A 16,877-nucleotide genomic window follows, 5' to 3' on the forward strand; every position below is an offset into this window, starting at 1 on the left:
GTAGCCAAGCTTGTAAAGCATAAGGTAGTATTGAAACGATTATAGGAAAAGCTCAATTTGTAAGGTAGTCTTGAAAAGATCGCTTTGTAAGGTCCCACACAGGAAGAGATTCAGCGAGCCTCAAAGAGTGTTCAGTCAGGAAGAGATTCAGGTATTCTTGAAAATATCTATGGACAATACCACCATGGAAGTCACTAACACTGTTCATCTATGCTACTTGTATCAGATGCATCATCACTAAATGCAGAAAATGATTCATCTATATAAATTGGAGATGGCAAGGGTGGGGCTCAGAGCTACAACTGGATACGCTCGCTGTATCATCCTCATAGGTGCTGTATCACTGGCATCCGACTGTTGTGTTAAGCCCTTATTGCGCCTAGCTCCACCTATGTTATGACCTTTATGTTCTTCAAACAATAGGGTCTGAATTGCACCGACTGAGCGCAGTCTTTCAACACCGTGTCGGACAGGTGTTTGAGAGCCAGAGGCACGTGTGCCACAAATGGTTGCTCACGCAGTACTAACCCAGCCAGCAGCCCTTGTCTTTCATATTCGTTATAGCAAAAGGTTCGTTCAGTGTTTGTTGGGTAGGCTGCTCCATTATGACGATCTTTCTTTGTTTCAAATGTGTTCCATTTGTTTTGTATTTGTCACTTACGTCTCAATAATGGAGCAGCCTACCCGACAAACACTGAACGAACCTTTATGGCATTTGTCCATTTTTTCAAATTGTTTCAACAGTTCTTTTATTTTTTTTATTTAAGAGACATGGAGCAGCCGACCTGTAGACCACCGAGCGAACCTTTTTGACATTTGTACTGGTTTTCAAAATTCTTAATTTTTTTTATTATTTACATTTTTTGTATATAAGAAACATGGAGCAGCCTACCTGCCGACCACCGAACGAACCTTTTACTATAAGACAAATGAAAAATAAATATTGAACACATTTGAAGAAAGGAAAATTTCATAATGGTTTGTTGAGTGTATATGTAAGGTAGGCTTCTCCATTATTGAGACGTAAATGACAGATACAAAACAAATGGGACACATTTGAAACAAAGAAAGATTGTTATAATAGAGCAGCCTACCTGCCGAACACTGAACGAACCTTTTTGACATTTGTTGTATATCAGACATTTCATTTCTTTTTTCCTACAAAAACGTCAATGCTTTGCAACATCTCAGCAGTCACCCCTTTATATCCCAGCATCATTAGCATCTTTAAACAAGAACAACATAATTTATGTGCATCATCAGAGGCGTCTAAGAATGTGCAAGAAGCAGCGCGACCCCACAATGTGGTGCCGACGTTACTCAAACCAGCGTTCGTCATACGGGACGATTTGACGCCGATCGGTACCGTTCGTTACCCAAAATGTTCGTCTTTTGGGGCGATCGTTATGCGAGGTACCACTGTATATGATAAAGGCACAAAAAAATTTATACCAAAACAGAGAAGCAGAACTAGGAAACAGGATTGGTTCAACAGAAAGTGCGAGAGGGCCAGAGACCAAAAGACACAAAAATGGAATCAATACAGGAAGAGGCCAAACCCCCAAACATACCAGCGATACAAAGATGCGAGAAACAACTACACGGCAGTGAGGAGAGAGGCAGAAAGAAATTTTGAAAAAGAGATTGCAGACAAATGTAAAACAGAACCAGGTCTATTCTGTAAATTCATAAACAACAAATTGCAGGTAAAGGATAATATTCAGAGGTTGAAAATGGGAAATAGATTCACGGAAAATGAAAATGAAATGTGTGAAACATTAAACGAAAAGTTCCAAAGTGTGTTTGTACAAAATGAAATCTTCAGGGAACCAGATACAATAAGAATTCCAGAGAACAACATAGAGCACATAGAGGTGTCTAGAGACGAAGTGGAAAAAATGCTCAAGGAGCTGAATAAGAACAAAGCAGTTGGTCCAGATGCAGTTTTACCATGGGGTCCTGAGAGAATGTGCACCTGAGCTCAGCATTCCTCTTCAACTGATTTTTCAGGTATCCCTGTTTACAGGAGTTGTAGCTGATGTGTGGAAAAAGGCTAACATAGTTCCAATCTACAAAAGTAGAAGCAGGGAAGACCCCCTTAATTAAAGACCAGTATCATTGACAAGTGTAATAATCAAAATATTGAAAAACATAATTAAAACTAAATGGGTAGAACACCTGGAGAGAAATTATATAATATCAGACAGACAGTATGGTTTTCGATCTGGAAGATCCTGTGTATCGAATTTACTCAGTTTCTATGATCGAGCAACAGAGATATTACAGGAAAGAGATGGTTGGATTGACTGCATCTATCTGGACCTAAAAAAGGCTTTCGACAGAGTTCCACATAAGAGGTTGTTCTGGAAACTGGAAAATATTGGAGGAGTGACAGGTACGCTTTTAACATGGATGAAAAACTTTCTGACTGATTGAAAAATGAGGGCTGTGATCAGAGGCAATGTATCGGACTGGAGAAATGTCACAAGTGGAGTACCACAGGGGTTCAGTTCTTGCACCAGTGACGTTTATTGTCTACATAAATGATCTACCAGTTGGTGTACAGAATTATATGAACATGTTTGCTGATGATGCTAAGATAATAGGAAGGATAAGAAACTTAGATGATTGTCATGCCCTTCAAGATGACCTGGACAAAATAAGTATATGGAGCACCACTTGGCAAATGAAATTTAATGTTAATAAATGTCATGTTGTGGAATGCGGAATAGGAGAACACAGACCCCACACAACCTATATATTATGTGAGAAATCTTTAAAGAATTCTGATAAAGAAAGAGATCTAGGGGTGGTTCTAGATAGAAAACTATCACCTGAGGACCACATAAAGAATATTGTGCGAGGAGCCTATGCCACGCTTTCTAACTTCAGAATTGCTTTTAAATACATGGATGGCGATATACTAAAGAAATTGTTCACGACTTTTGTTAGGCCAAAGCTAGAATATGCAGCAGTTGTATGGTGCCCATATCTTAACCCTCAAACCGCTAGGGGCCCAAATGGAATTCACACCCACAGGCGCAACAAAAAAAATCCAAAAAATTCTTTCGTCTTATAGAAGTGTTCATTTTTGTTCCCTGATCACGGAAAAAATAAAAAAAAAAAATCGTAGGTGGCATATTTTAGCCGCAATAGGGTAGGGAAGTGTGGCAAAAAAGGGGTGTTGGCAGAGCCTTCGCCAGACGAGGTCTGCTCCGCCCGAGCTGTCAGACGGCAGTTGCCAAAAATATATTATTACCTAATTTTTTCAATGTCTCTGATTTTTTCTTAGTTTTTTTGCAGTAATATTATTCCATACAGTGAATTGTGGTATATTTATATTATAAAATGTGTGAACCATCGCTGTACTCAAAATTATGGTGTGCATATAAGTGATTCAATTATTATGTTCATAAAACAATAAACAAATAGTTTTGCTGCTGTTACACTATATACACAGGTTATATATAAGTATCTGCATGTTTTGTTCACCATAACGAACTACTAAGTTGGTCTTGTGAGTCAAAAAGCAACGAGGAGTGACCGCCAAACACCAGCAGCCACTCACTGCCACTCCCTCCCTCAACACCACCTCACTCACCGTCATTCACCTCCCACAATACTGTTTTTGCATTTATTCATTATACACAGACGTTATATATACGTATTTACATGTTTTGTTCACCATAACTGTACATCTAAGCTTGTATGGTGAGTAAAGGCACAAAGATGTAGCTACTCACACAGTCAGCTGATCGGCGGCCGCCCTCAAGGCCAGACGCACTAATATTTCTCCAACAACAATATTGTTTGTGGTGTTATTACGCTATATACACACATTATATATAAGTATCTACCTGTTTTATTCACCATACCTGAACAAATAAGCTGGTATGGTGCCCAAAGACCATAGTGGCCATCAGTAAATAACATGCCAAGTCGTGCAGACGACGCTCCTCCCTCACCAAAATGGTGGCTCCCAACCTACTCCTCTCGCTGTTATCTAACTATACACAAGTTATATATAAGTATCTACATTTGTGTTCACCATAGCGAACCACTAAGCTGGTATGGTGAGTGCAGTCAATAAATGGTGGCTACACACAGTCAGAAGACAACGCCACAACCCTCCCTCCACAGCCTTACTCCTCCCTCCATGGAACACAGCGCTAAATATCACCACAATCATGCTGTTATCAGAATCCTGGTCAGTTTTATCACAGTCAGGGGGCTTCAGTAATACTATCACTGCTAAATAATAGCAGTATCATTTATATTTTGGCATTTGTAGGCGATGCTGTGGTCACAAGCTGAACAGCGGTGCTGTGAGCTCGTGCTGCGTGCGCCAGCCTTGGTGGCTTGCTCAATACTGATGCTGTAACACTCAAGAATGTTGGCCTGGATTTTTTTTCTAGGTGGCATCTGGCAACTATCGGTTGTGGCTGTACTATAGCTGCCCCTATCCCAGGCGGGGCGTTTAAATTATAGCGCTAGACACGAAATCATATATAAATGATGTGCGCGGTTTCGGTTTTGTCACCGATATCATTTATATATGATATGCGCGGTTTGAGGGTTAAGAAGCACATCAACAAACTGGAAAAGGTGCAAAGACATGCTACTAAGTGGCTCCCAGAACTGAAGGGCAAGAGCTATGAGGAGAGGTTAGAGGCATTAAATATGCCAAAACTAGAAGACAGAAGAAAAAGAGGTGATATGATCACTACATACAAAATAGTAACAGGAATTGATAAAATCGATAGGGAAGATTTCCTGAGACCTGGAACTTTAAGAACAAGAGGTCATAGATATAAACTAGCTAAACACAGATGCCGAAGAAATATAAGAAAATTCACTTTCGCAAACAGAGTGGTTGACGGTTGGAACAAGTAAGGGGAGAAAGTGGTGGAGGCCAAGACCGTCAGTAGTTTCAAAGCGTTATATGACAAAGAGTGCTGGGAAGACGGGACACCATGAGCGTAGCTCTCATCCTGTAACTACACTTAGGTAATTACAGTAGATATTTACTGTACAGTATTCACAACATCATGAGAATTCAAGATGGACATAATTCCAACAATAAGGTAAATAAAAATTGTAACACAGTATTTTCTAGGGGGAGCCCCATCAGCTCCCTGGAGCTATCCAGGCTGAATGGATATGTATAACTTTCTGGTATCAATGTGCATGGAGTTCTTGCCTACTGGGAACCATGAGCCAGAACCTGGGCCCCCTCAGAGAGGCACGAGGAGCAATGGTCTATTAAAACCCGCATGTGGGTGGGAGCATTCTATGTCTGCCATCGACCGGGTCTGACACCCAGAAAGGTAGATGTCTCAAAATGCATGCGCGTTGCTGAGCCACAGCAACCCTCCCCTGTCACCCTGTCCTTCCCACTATTCCCCCCCCCCCCTTCCCTGTCCTCTCGTTCTCCCAACCATTCCCCTATCCCCTTGTCCTCCCCACCATCCTCCACTCTCGTCTTCCCCACCATTTCCCACTCCCCCTGTCCCTTCATTCTCTCCACCATACTCAACTCCCCCGTCACCTTGTCCTCCCCACCATACCCAACTCCCCCGTCACCTTGTCCTCCCCACCATCCCCCACTTCACTATCTCCTTGTCCTCCCCACCATTCTCCAATCCCCTATCCCCTCGTTCTCCTCACCATGCCACACTGCCCCGTCCCCCTCGTCCTCCCCACCATTATCCTCACCCTCGTCCTTCCCCACCATTTCCCACTCCTGTCCCCTCGTCTTCCCCACCATTCCCCCCACTCCCTCATCTAATGTGTTCCCAGATGATCTGATGTTCCCATCAGAAAAATGGGAACATCAAATGATCTGATGTTCCCATCACTTACAAATATGTAGAACACTTAAAAAAAAATGAAAACAATGAAAAAAAAAAAAAAAAAAACTATACCGGTTGGCCGAGCGGACAGCACGCTGGACTTGTGATCCTGTGGTCCTGGGTTCGATCCCAGGCGCCGGCGAGAAACAATGGGCAGAGTTTCTTTCACCCTATGCCCCTGTTACCTAGCAGTAAAATAGGTACTGTACCTGGGTGTTAGTCAGATGTCACGGGCTGCTTCCTGGGGGTGGAGGCCTGGTCGAGGACCGGGCCGCGGGGACACTAAAAAGCCCCGAAATCATCTCAAGATAACCTCAAGATACCCACAAAATGATCAGTATGGTAAACAACACAGCTCAGTTCCAACGCAATGTCACACAAAATAATTAAATTAAAATGAAATGTAATCGTAACATATTTGGTATAACGTGTGCTGCTATTACATGCAAAAGATGGCACTGTTTTTAAAAAAATGTATGTTTTTACCTGTCACAGATGAGGCATGTATATAGTAGGTATATAAAAACACTCACTTATTCAAATGCAACGTCGTGTCAAAATTTAAAAGCAATCGGTAAGGAGGTTTGGGAGATTTCCCTCACATAAAAAACATGTGAAAAACACAGTTTTTCAAGAAAAGCATGTTTTCTCCCATTACAGGCATGACATCTATATAGTATGTATGTAAAAACACGCTCTGTTGTGAATGGAACGTCAAAATTTCAAAGCAATCTGTGAAGAACTCTTGGAGATTAGCGATTTTGAACAAATGAACATTTACATTTTTATTTATGTAGATGAATATAATAATTGAATCACTAATATGCTCATAATACTTTTGAGTATAGCAATGGGTCACACATTTTATTATATAAATATATCACACTACATACTATTGAATAATATTACTCAAAAAAAAAAAAAAATCAGACATTGAAATAATTAAGTAATAATATCTTTGTGGCAACTCCCGCCTGACAGCTCGGGTGGAGCTGACCGCCTCCGACAATTACTCTGTCAACGCCTCACTTTTGCCAGACTTCCTTGCCATATTGCGGCCAAAATATGTCACAATTTATTTTCTATTTTTCCCATGATCAGGGAACACAAGTGAACACTTTTATAAGACGTGTTGCAGGCTAAAATCGCAAGAGCATCCCAGGGGTTAACAAAAACCAACTAATATCGGGTTTCATGGCCTGATGAGGGGATCGACATCATAAAACCGAAACATGCACAGTCCCTGATGAAGATAATGCTGTCATCAATTAATGGATTTTAAAAAATTCCATTTATTGTCCAAATATTATGGGACTGGTTTTAAATGTGCCCCTTTATATTGTGAACAATTGATAGCAAAATGAATGACATAGCATGAAAATTGAGGAAGCTGAAAATAGAAAGCTGAAAAGAGTACAGTATAAACATTTGAGTGTGGTTTGTACGCTCACTGCCAATGCTCAGCCTTCCTTGTGGTGTGTGCGCTAGGTCGCCTGCCGGGCCAGCAAAAAGAGTTAATATTGACCTCTGTGATCCTGATAACCTTCAAGTTGCTAGTTTAGTCAACTGTATGAATTCCTGCTTGTTCATACCCTTAATTATTAAACCTTTTAGAATTACTGAAACAACTGCCTTCACTCCTGACCACATCTGGACTAACATAACCTCTCCACTTACCTCAGGAATAATCACTGATAGGACCACAGACCATTACCCTATATTTCTTCTAACCAACATTAACCCTTCCACTGCTCAGGGGTCCTGAGGACATTTACACCCCTGTGCGCAAGAAAAAAAAATTAAACATTTTTTTTCGTCTTCTAAACATGTTAATTTGTGTCCCCTGTGTACGGGAAAATAAAAAAAAATCGTAGGTGACATATTTTGGGCGCAATTGACCGAGGAAGTCTGGCAAAAAGTGGGCGTTGACAGAGCGGTCGTCAGGGCTGATCAGCGCCACCCGCGCTGACAGGTGGGAGTTGCCACAAAGATGTTATTACCCAATTGTTTCAATGTCTCCGATTGATTTTTTCTTAGTTTTTTGCAGTAATATTATTCAATAGTGTGTATTGTGATATTTTTATATAATAAAAGTGGTGAATAATCACTATAATCAAAAGTATGGTGTGCATATTAGTGATTCAATTATTATGTTTATAAAACAATAAACAAATAGTTTTGATGCTATTACACTCTATACACAGGTTATATATAAGTATCTGTATGTTTTGGTCACCATAACGAACCACTAAGTTGGTATTGAGAGTCGAAAAGCAACGAGGAGTTACCGCCACACACCAGCCAGTCACTCGCTGCCACTCCCTCAACACACGCATTAAACTTTCTCCCCCAACAATACCATTTGTGGTGTTATTACACTATATACAGACGTTATATATAAGTATGTATATATTTTGTTCACCACAACTGTACAGCTAAGCTGATATAGTTAGTTCAGGCACTAGGAGTCGTCGCTATACACAGCTGGTGGCTCCCTCACTCATTCAAGGTCACACGCACTAAACTTTCTCACCCAACAATACTGTTTGCAGTGTTATTACCCTATATACACATATTATATATAAGTACCTACATGTTTTATGCACCGTAACTGTACACCTAAGCTTGTAGTGCGCCCAAAGAGCATAGTGGCCACCCTCTAAACAGCTAGACAAATCGTGCAGACGACGTCGTCACCGTCACCCAAATGGCTCCTCCCAACATAATCCTTTTGCTGTTATTACACTAATACACACATTATATATATGTATCTACATTTGTGTTCACCATAGAGAACCACTGAGCTGGTATGGTGAATGCAAACAATAACAGGTAGCCACACAGTCAGTAAACGATGCTGTCTCCCTCCGTCTCTCAACATCACTCCTCCCACAGCGCTAATTATTACAACAATCCTGCTATTATCACAACCCTGGTTATTTATATCACAGTCAGGGGTCATCCTGTATATATTTATTTTGACATTTTTCGGCGATGCTGTGGTCACAAGATGAACATCAATGCTGTTCGCTCATGCTGCATGCACCAGCCTTGGTTGCTCCAACAGTACTGTGCCTCTTACACCTGAGAATATTGCCCACGATTTTTTTTTTAAATGGCATCTGTTTACAAGAGCCCTGAGGAAGCTACTGTGAACCCAGTGTAGCCGCAGGCCATTTGAATCGGGCCTGGCACCCTATGGCGTATATATACGCCATGCGCACTGTGGGACATGTTACTCAGGGCGTATATATACGCCATACACAGTTTAAGGGTTAATAAACCACCTCTAGATACAATGAAGATAAGCTTTAAGCTGCACAATGAAACTTCTAAAAGCAGCTGTATTGCTGCTGCCTCTATTATCAACTGGGAGTCTGAAATAGGTGACATAGTGAATATCAACCTTGCAGTGCAAACATGTCTTCACAAAACTTTGAGCCTTTCCTTGAGGTACCCTTGAGGTGTTTTCGGGGCTTAGCGTCCCCGCGGCCCGGTCGTTGACCAGGCCTCCTCATTGCTGGACTGGTCAACCAGGCTGTTGGACATGGCTGCTCGCAGCCTAATGTATGAGTCACATTTTGGTTGATCAGGTATCCATTGGAGGTGCTTATCCAGTTCTCTTTTGAACACTGTGAGGGGTTTGCCAGTTATGTCCCCTATGTGTAGCGGAAGCGTGTTGAACAGTCTCGGGCCTCTGATGTTGATAGAGTTCTCTCTCAGAGTACCTGTTGCACCTCTGCTTTTCAACGGGGGTATTCTGCACATCCTGCCATGTCTTCTGGTCTCATGTGATGTTATTTCTGTGTACAGGTTTGGGACCAGCCCCTCTAATATTTTCCACATGTAAATTATTATGTATCTCTCCTGCCTGCGCTCAAGGGAGTACAGATTTAGGCTCTTTAGTCGGTCCCAATAGTTTAGGTGTTTTACTGAGTGGATTCTAGCAGTAAAGGACCTCTGCACGCTCTCCAGGTCAGCAATTTCTCCAGCTTTGAAAGGGGCTGTCATTGCGCAGCAGTACTCCACTCTAGAGAGCACAAGCGTTTTGAAAAGTATCATCATCGGTATAGCATCTCTAGTGTGAAAAGTTCTTGTTATCCAACCTGTCATTTTTCGTGCAGTTGTGACGGCTACTTTATTGTGTTCTTTAAAGGTAAGGTCTTCCGACATGAGTACACCCAGATCCTTTACATTGCCTTTTCGTTCTATGTTGTGATTTGCCTGAGTTTTGTATGTGGTTTCCGTTTTTATATTTTCATTTTTTCCATAGCGCATGAGCTGGAACTTATCTTCGTTAAACACCATATTATTTTCTGTAGCCCATAGAAAGACCTGATCTACATCTGACTGGAGGTTTGCCGTGTTCTCTATGTTGCCAACTCTCATGAAGATCCTAGTGTCATCTGCAAAGGATGATACCATGCTATAGGTTGTGTTCTTGTCTATGTCCGATATGAGGATGAGAAAAAGTACTGGAGCAAGCACAGTACCCTGGGGGAGTGAGCTCTTCACGGTTGATGGGCTGGATTTTATTTTGTTGACTATTACACATTGTGTTCTGTTAGTCAAGAAATTGTAGATCCATCTGCCTATTTTTCCGGTAATTCCTTTTGAACGCATTTTATGTGTAATAACACCATGGTCACATTTATCATAAGCTTTTGCGAAATCTGTGTAAATTACATCAGCGTTTTGTTTGTCTTCCATAGCATCTAATGCCATATCATAGTGGTCGAGCAACTGCGACAGGCAAGAGTGCCCTGTTCTGAAACCATGTTGTCCGGGGTTATGGAGATGCTGTGATTCCATGTATTTTGTGATCTTACTTCTTAGCACTCTCTCAAAAAATGTTATGATGTGCGATGTTAGTGCTTTCGGTCTGTAATTTTTTGCCTCTGCCTTATTTCCTCCTTTATGAAGTGGTGCTATCTCTGCTGTTTTTAGTATATCAGGAATAATGCTAGTATCTAGGCTTTGTCTCCACAGAATGTGGAGGGCCTGCGATAGTGTTTTTTTACAGTTCTTGATGAATATGGAGTTCCAAGAATCCGGGCCTGGTGCAGAGTGCATAGGCATACTGTTTATGGCTTCTTCAAAATCCAGTGGGGATAGGGTGACGTCTGATATATGATTTGATGTTGGTATCATATCCATGAAAAATTCATTTGGGTTATCAATCTTTAGTGTGTTTAATGGCTCGCTGAAAACAGAGTCGTACTGCTTCCTCAGTAACTCGCTCATTTCTTTGTTGTCATCGGTGAAAGTTCCATCTTCCTTTCGCAGGGGCCTGATGCTAGATGTGGTTTTTGATCTTGATTTTGCATAGGAGAAAAAATATTTCGGATTTCTCTCGATTTCACTGATGGCCTTTTGCTCTCTTTGCCTCTCCTGGGTTTTGTATGATTCTTGTAGCTTCCGTTCAATTGTTTCTATTTCTCTACCCAACCTTCTTCGCCGTTCTTGAGATAGGGTGCGACTCTCAAGTTGTTCCGCGATTCGTTTTCTTCACCTATATAGGGAACGACGTTCCCGTTCCAATCTGCATCTCTTCCTCTTTTTTCTTAGGGGTATGCTGTTTGGACATATTTCTAGTGCTACTGAGCTTATTTTTTCCAGGCACTGGTTCAGGTTTGCATTTTCTAGCTGTTCTTCCCAGTTTATTTCTGTGAAGTCCTGGTTTATTTGCTCCCAGTTTATCTGTTTATTATTGAAGTTGAATTTGCTGAAATCTCCTCCACCGGGAATCTGGACTGGTTTTGAAGGTCTACTCCCCATGCTTGTCAGAACTTCAATTAAGTTGTGATCTGAGTAACAGGTATTTGTAATCATTATGTTCCTGATCAATTCATCATTATTAGTGAAAATGAGGTCCAGCATGTTCTCCTTCCTAGTTGGTTCTACTATTTGCTGGTTTAAGGCAAACCTGTCGCACATCCGTAGCAGGTCATTTGCATGTGCCTGTTCATTTAGGCTACTTCCTGGTATTCTTTCTGATATTACTGTATTAGCCAGGTGCTTCCATTTCAGGTGCCGTAGGTTGAAGTCCCCAAGCAGGATGATGTTCGGAGCTGGATTTGTAAGGTTTTCGAAGCAGTGTTCTATTTTCATTAGTTGGTCTTTAAACTGCTGAGGGTTTGCCTCCGATGACTTATATAAAAGGACAATAACTACATTTAGAATCTCTATTTTGATTATCAGCACTTCCACCATATCATTTGAGGTGTTTAGCAGCTCAGTACAGATGAGTGTGTCTTTGATGTAGAGGCTGACCCTACCCTGCAGCCGGTGTTTCCTATCACATCTGAAAAAATTGTACTCTGAGATCCATATTTCACCATCAAGGTAGTCCTTTGTGTGGGTTTCTGGTATGGCTGCAAACACTGCATTTGCCTCATGAAGGAGACCATCAATAAAGTGAACTTTGTTGGATTTGCGTGTTTTTATACCCTGGATGTTGGCAAATATAAATGTTATCGTGTTAGTGGAAGTACTGGATGCCTTACTTGGTGTTAATATCTGAGGCTCTGGTAAGGAGGCCACTGTGTTTGCGTCCAGGGTGTGTTGTTTTGGAAGTGATTCGTCCAGTTTTGGTAGTAGGGACGGGTGTTGTGTCGTGTAGTACCTGTGTGCTTGTTGATAGTTTGTATTCCAGTCTTGTGGGTATCTCCCTTCCCCTCTGTAATCCTGTAGTGGTTCCATCTGACTGTTCCTCTCTCTTATATTTACTACTCTTTTTCTGCCTTCCTCTTAAAAATTTTCCAGTAATGTCATATTGATCTTCCCGTCTATAACGCTGTGTACCTCTCACATGGAATTCCGGACACTGAAGATTGTTGCATTTTTTGTCCCTAACTGAAAATTGACATAATTTAGGGTGGAAGTATCTACACCCTGTTCCAAAACGGCATGTACCCCTCTCCAACATGTTCCTGCATTTTCGAGGATGCAAAAAATGGCATTTTGCTCCTAATTTTCCATATTTGCATATTCCTTTAGCGTAGAATTTGCAAATGTGTTCCGGTTTTGCGTTTTTCAAGGTATTTATATCTGTGACTGTCTTGTTTACCTCTTTATTGGAGCCATCTCCGTTTTTCGTCCCAATTCCTTCATCTATGCACTCTGTTTCACTGTTGCTCTCATCGTTTATATTATCTGGCTCTGTAATATTGCTGTTATTTTGTACCACAATAGTCTCCTCCTCCACACTACTGCTGCGGTTCTCTAAACTATCTGTTCCTGAGTTTTGGTCGTTATCCAATGTTGTCTTTTCCCAGTCTGCATATATCACTGGTAGCTTGTCTGTGAATGATAATCTCTGTGACTCGGGTATGTTTTTCATCAGTTTAGTTATGTTCTCTAAAATTAATCTGTCATCTTTGCAAACCCAGTAAATTCCTTGCCTTTTTGTGCATCCTGGAGCTAATTCTGTACAGCCCAGGTGAAATCTTATGTTACAGATGCAACACTGGACGCCTGCATTACGTTTTCCAAGAACTCCCGAACACTCGCCACACCTCTCCATTGTCTGATGTATTGTATTTGAGGTTCACTGTATGGATCACTTGTTGATGTCAGTCCTTTTAACTCTTTATAAAATTATATGTATATATTTATATGTTTAATATTTATAATATTATATGTATACTGTATATTTGTAATATTATGTATGTTATTTTGTTCAAACTTTATGGCAGGTACTTAGCGTAGGGTAGCGAAGCTGGTCCCCGGTCGGTACAGGTGACCTCTTGTTGTCCAAGCACCTATGTGCTTTAATATACCTACAATTTTCTCTCATTTTTTATTTTTTTTCTTGGTTTGTAACTGTTATCATTTTTTATAAATTTTGCAAGTATTTACCTACTTAAAATTTTCTTAGATTAAGGACCTGGCCGAAATGCTGCGCATACTAGTGGCTTTATAAGATTGTAATTACTATGCTATGTATCCTCAATCCCAATGTACCTTCTTGTATATATATAAATGAATGTATTATGCAAGTACCTAAACTGTAATTACATTAAACTGAGTTTTAGTTTACTTACAGTAAATAAATTTTCTTCTTTTATTAGTGTCCCTGGCTCAAAAAAAGAAGGCAGTAGAAGATGTGGAGCTTCAGAAGAGATCCAGAGAGGAACAACAACATACCATTCAAGAAATGCTGCATTATCTCACATATTACAAGAAGAAGAGAGAGATTTTAACCGAACATACTAACGAGTTATGTGGAATTTTCCCTTCATATCTAAGCAAGGTAAGCTAACAGCTTAAATTAAATGTGTGTTGCAATTCAGTTCTTCATAAACATTTCTCCAGCAGAACTTTAGACTTATATATACTAATTTTATACTTTATGTCTTGCTATTTATGGCTTTGACAGGTAGACAATTCCATAGTTTTAATAGACTGGTGTCTTTTACATGTGAACTTTTATCAAAAATTTTCATTATTTATATAATCTAATTTCTTTAGTATTTTCAGACAAATTTGTAAATGTCTTAAATCCCAATAAATATTTTATATATTACAGGATCCTAACAAGTACACTATTGAAGAGAAGCACTTATCACCCAAAAATAATAGTGGAATCCTGGCTCTTTTGAAGCAAGGGCAAAAGTTGTGTACTGACAAGCTGATTACTACTGGCCTCCATTGTCTTGCCTGCACTTTGTTTCCCATCAATCATATCACTCATTCTTACAGGTTTGAGACAGAGAGGGACAAGATCATCCAAGAGGAACAACCGCAACAGTGTGGGAAGTGGGCGAAGTGTTACGCACATCGGCGATCTACAATAGTTTCTCCACAAAGATACAAACCAATGCCGTTCTCTCAAATAGACTATGTGGCTGTTAGAGAAAAAGGAAATTTTATGGTAAACATGTTCATACTATCCCCAAGTCGATCGGATAAGAATTGAATTTTTTAGAAATATTTGTTCGTCGGACATAAAAATATGTCTACTCGGGCAGCTTCAAGTGACCCCCGATGGACACGATCTTGTGTCCGCGGGGGGAGTAAAGTGTTTATTAATAAAAACAAAATCGCCCTTCTTGGGTTCAGTCATCCTGGCTGCTTTAATTTGTTCCGAACCATAATGGAAACTGACCCAAGTATAGGATGGATTAGCCCAAGTATCGCGTTTTCAAAAGGGTCGCCCGTGTTGGAAAAGACGAAGGCTGAAAGAATATTGTTGAAAACATCTTGATACAATACAATACAATACAATACAATACAATTTTATTTAGGTAAGGTACATACATACAATAAATTTTTACAAGGATTGGTTGACTTATAGGTAGAGCTAGTACATACAATGCCTAAAGCCACTATTACGCAAAGCGTTTCGGGCATGATAAACTTAAATGACAAGCTTAATACTAATTGAGCATAATGAGTAGAATGAAAACAAGAAATGAAAACATAGATGAAAAAGCAGCACAAATACAATTATGTCGACAAACAGCGCTCTTTAAAGAAAAAACAGACATTGGTTGACAATAGAAGGGTAAGGTAGGTTACAGGGAATTTATTAGGTATAGCTTCGCTTTTAACTTAAACTGGTTGAGAGAGGTACAGTCTTTAACATGGTTGTGTAGGTCATTCCACATTCTGGGCCCCTTGATTTGTAGAGCATTTCTAGTTTGATTAAGTCGTACTCTAGGAATATCAAAACTGTATTTATTTCTGGTGTGGTGCTCATGGGTTCTGTTACAACCTTCTATGAAGCTTTTGAGATCAGGATTGGCATTATAGTTTAGCGTTTTATATATGTATAATACACATGAGAGAATGTGCAGTGACTTAATGTCTAACATATTCAGAGATTTGAGTAGGGGTACCGAGTGATGTCTGGGGCCAGAATTGGATATTGTCCTAATAGCAGCTTTGTGTTGAGTAATTAGAGGACGTAAGTGATTTTGGGTAGTAGAGCCCCAAGCACAAATACCATAGTTGAGATATGGATAGATAAGGGAGTAATAGAGAGTCACCAGGGCAGGGCGTGGTACATAATATCTGATCTTAGAAAGAATGCCCACAGTTTTTTTAACTTTTTTTTATATGTTTAGAATGTGTCCCTGGAAATTCAGCTTGTGGTCAATGAGAATGCCAAGGAATTTGCCATCTAATTTGTTACAAATTTGGGTATTGTTTATTTTGAGATTTATTTGATTAGAGGATTTATTGCCAAACAGAATATAGAAGGTTTTGTCAATGTTAAGGGTGAGTTTGTTGGCAGTTAGCCACAGATGGACTTTATTTAGCTCAGTATTTACTGTGGCATTTAGAGCAAGGGGATCAGGACTGGAGTAAATGAAGGTTGTGTCGTCAGCAAATAGAATTAGTTTGAGGTGTTGGGAGGCATTTGGAAGGTCATTAATGTACATGAGAAAGAGGAGAGGGCCAAGTATGCTGCCCTGGGGAACACCAATGTTGATGGGTAGGGTGGGAGAAATTGTATTTCTCACAGAAACATATTGGAGCCTGTCAGTAAGGTAGGATATGAGGTATTGTAGGGAGTGTCCTCTGACTCCATAATGATGTAATTTAAGAAGAAGGTTTTGGTGGTTGACAGTATCAAAAGCTTTACGCAGGTCCACAAATAACCCAACAGGGAACTCATTTTTATCAAGAGCTGTATGAATCGAGTTAAGCATACTAATAAGTGCATCGTTAGTGCTTTTTTTGGGTCTGAAGCCATATTGGCAAGGGCTAAGTATATTGAGTTTGGCTAGATATGAGTAAAGCTGCTTATAGATTAATTTTTCAAAAAATTTTGACAAGTTTGGCAGGATAGATATAGGTCTGTAGTTGTTAACATCTGTGAGATCACCACATTTGTGGACAGGCGTTACTCTAGCTTTTTTTAGAATATCTGGGAAGGTTTGGAGTTCAAGTGACTTGTTGAAGAGCAAAGCAATAGCATTGTGCAATAGCTAAAGCAATAGCTAAAGATCTGGAGGCTTTTTTGTAAATTAAAGTTAGTATCTCCTCAAGGGCACCAGACTTGGTTTTAAGGGAAAG

At 40.2% G+C, this 16,877-nt stretch overlaps 1 long non-coding RNA gene across 1 annotated transcript in view; it reads left to right on the forward strand.

Moving 5' to 3' along the window:
* LOC138371231 (uncharacterized) overlaps positions 1 to 16,194 on the forward strand; it is a 46,677-nt gene extending 30,483 nt beyond the window's left edge. The window contains exons 3-4 of the long non-coding RNA XR_011230351.1: positions 13,925 to 14,106; positions 14,383 to 16,194. This is a non-coding gene — a long non-coding RNA (uncharacterized lncRNA). The remainder of the gene's footprint in view (positions 1 to 13,924; positions 14,107 to 14,382) is intronic.
* The last annotated feature ends 683 nt before the right edge of the window (positions 16,195 to 16,877 follow it).

Source organism: Procambarus clarkii, chromosome 35 (genome assembly GCF_040958095.1).
Source record: "Procambarus clarkii isolate CNS0578487 chromosome 35, FALCON_Pclarkii_2.0, whole genome shotgun sequence".
Taxonomy (NCBI): domain Eukaryota; kingdom Metazoa; phylum Arthropoda; class Malacostraca; order Decapoda; family Cambaridae; genus Procambarus; species Procambarus clarkii.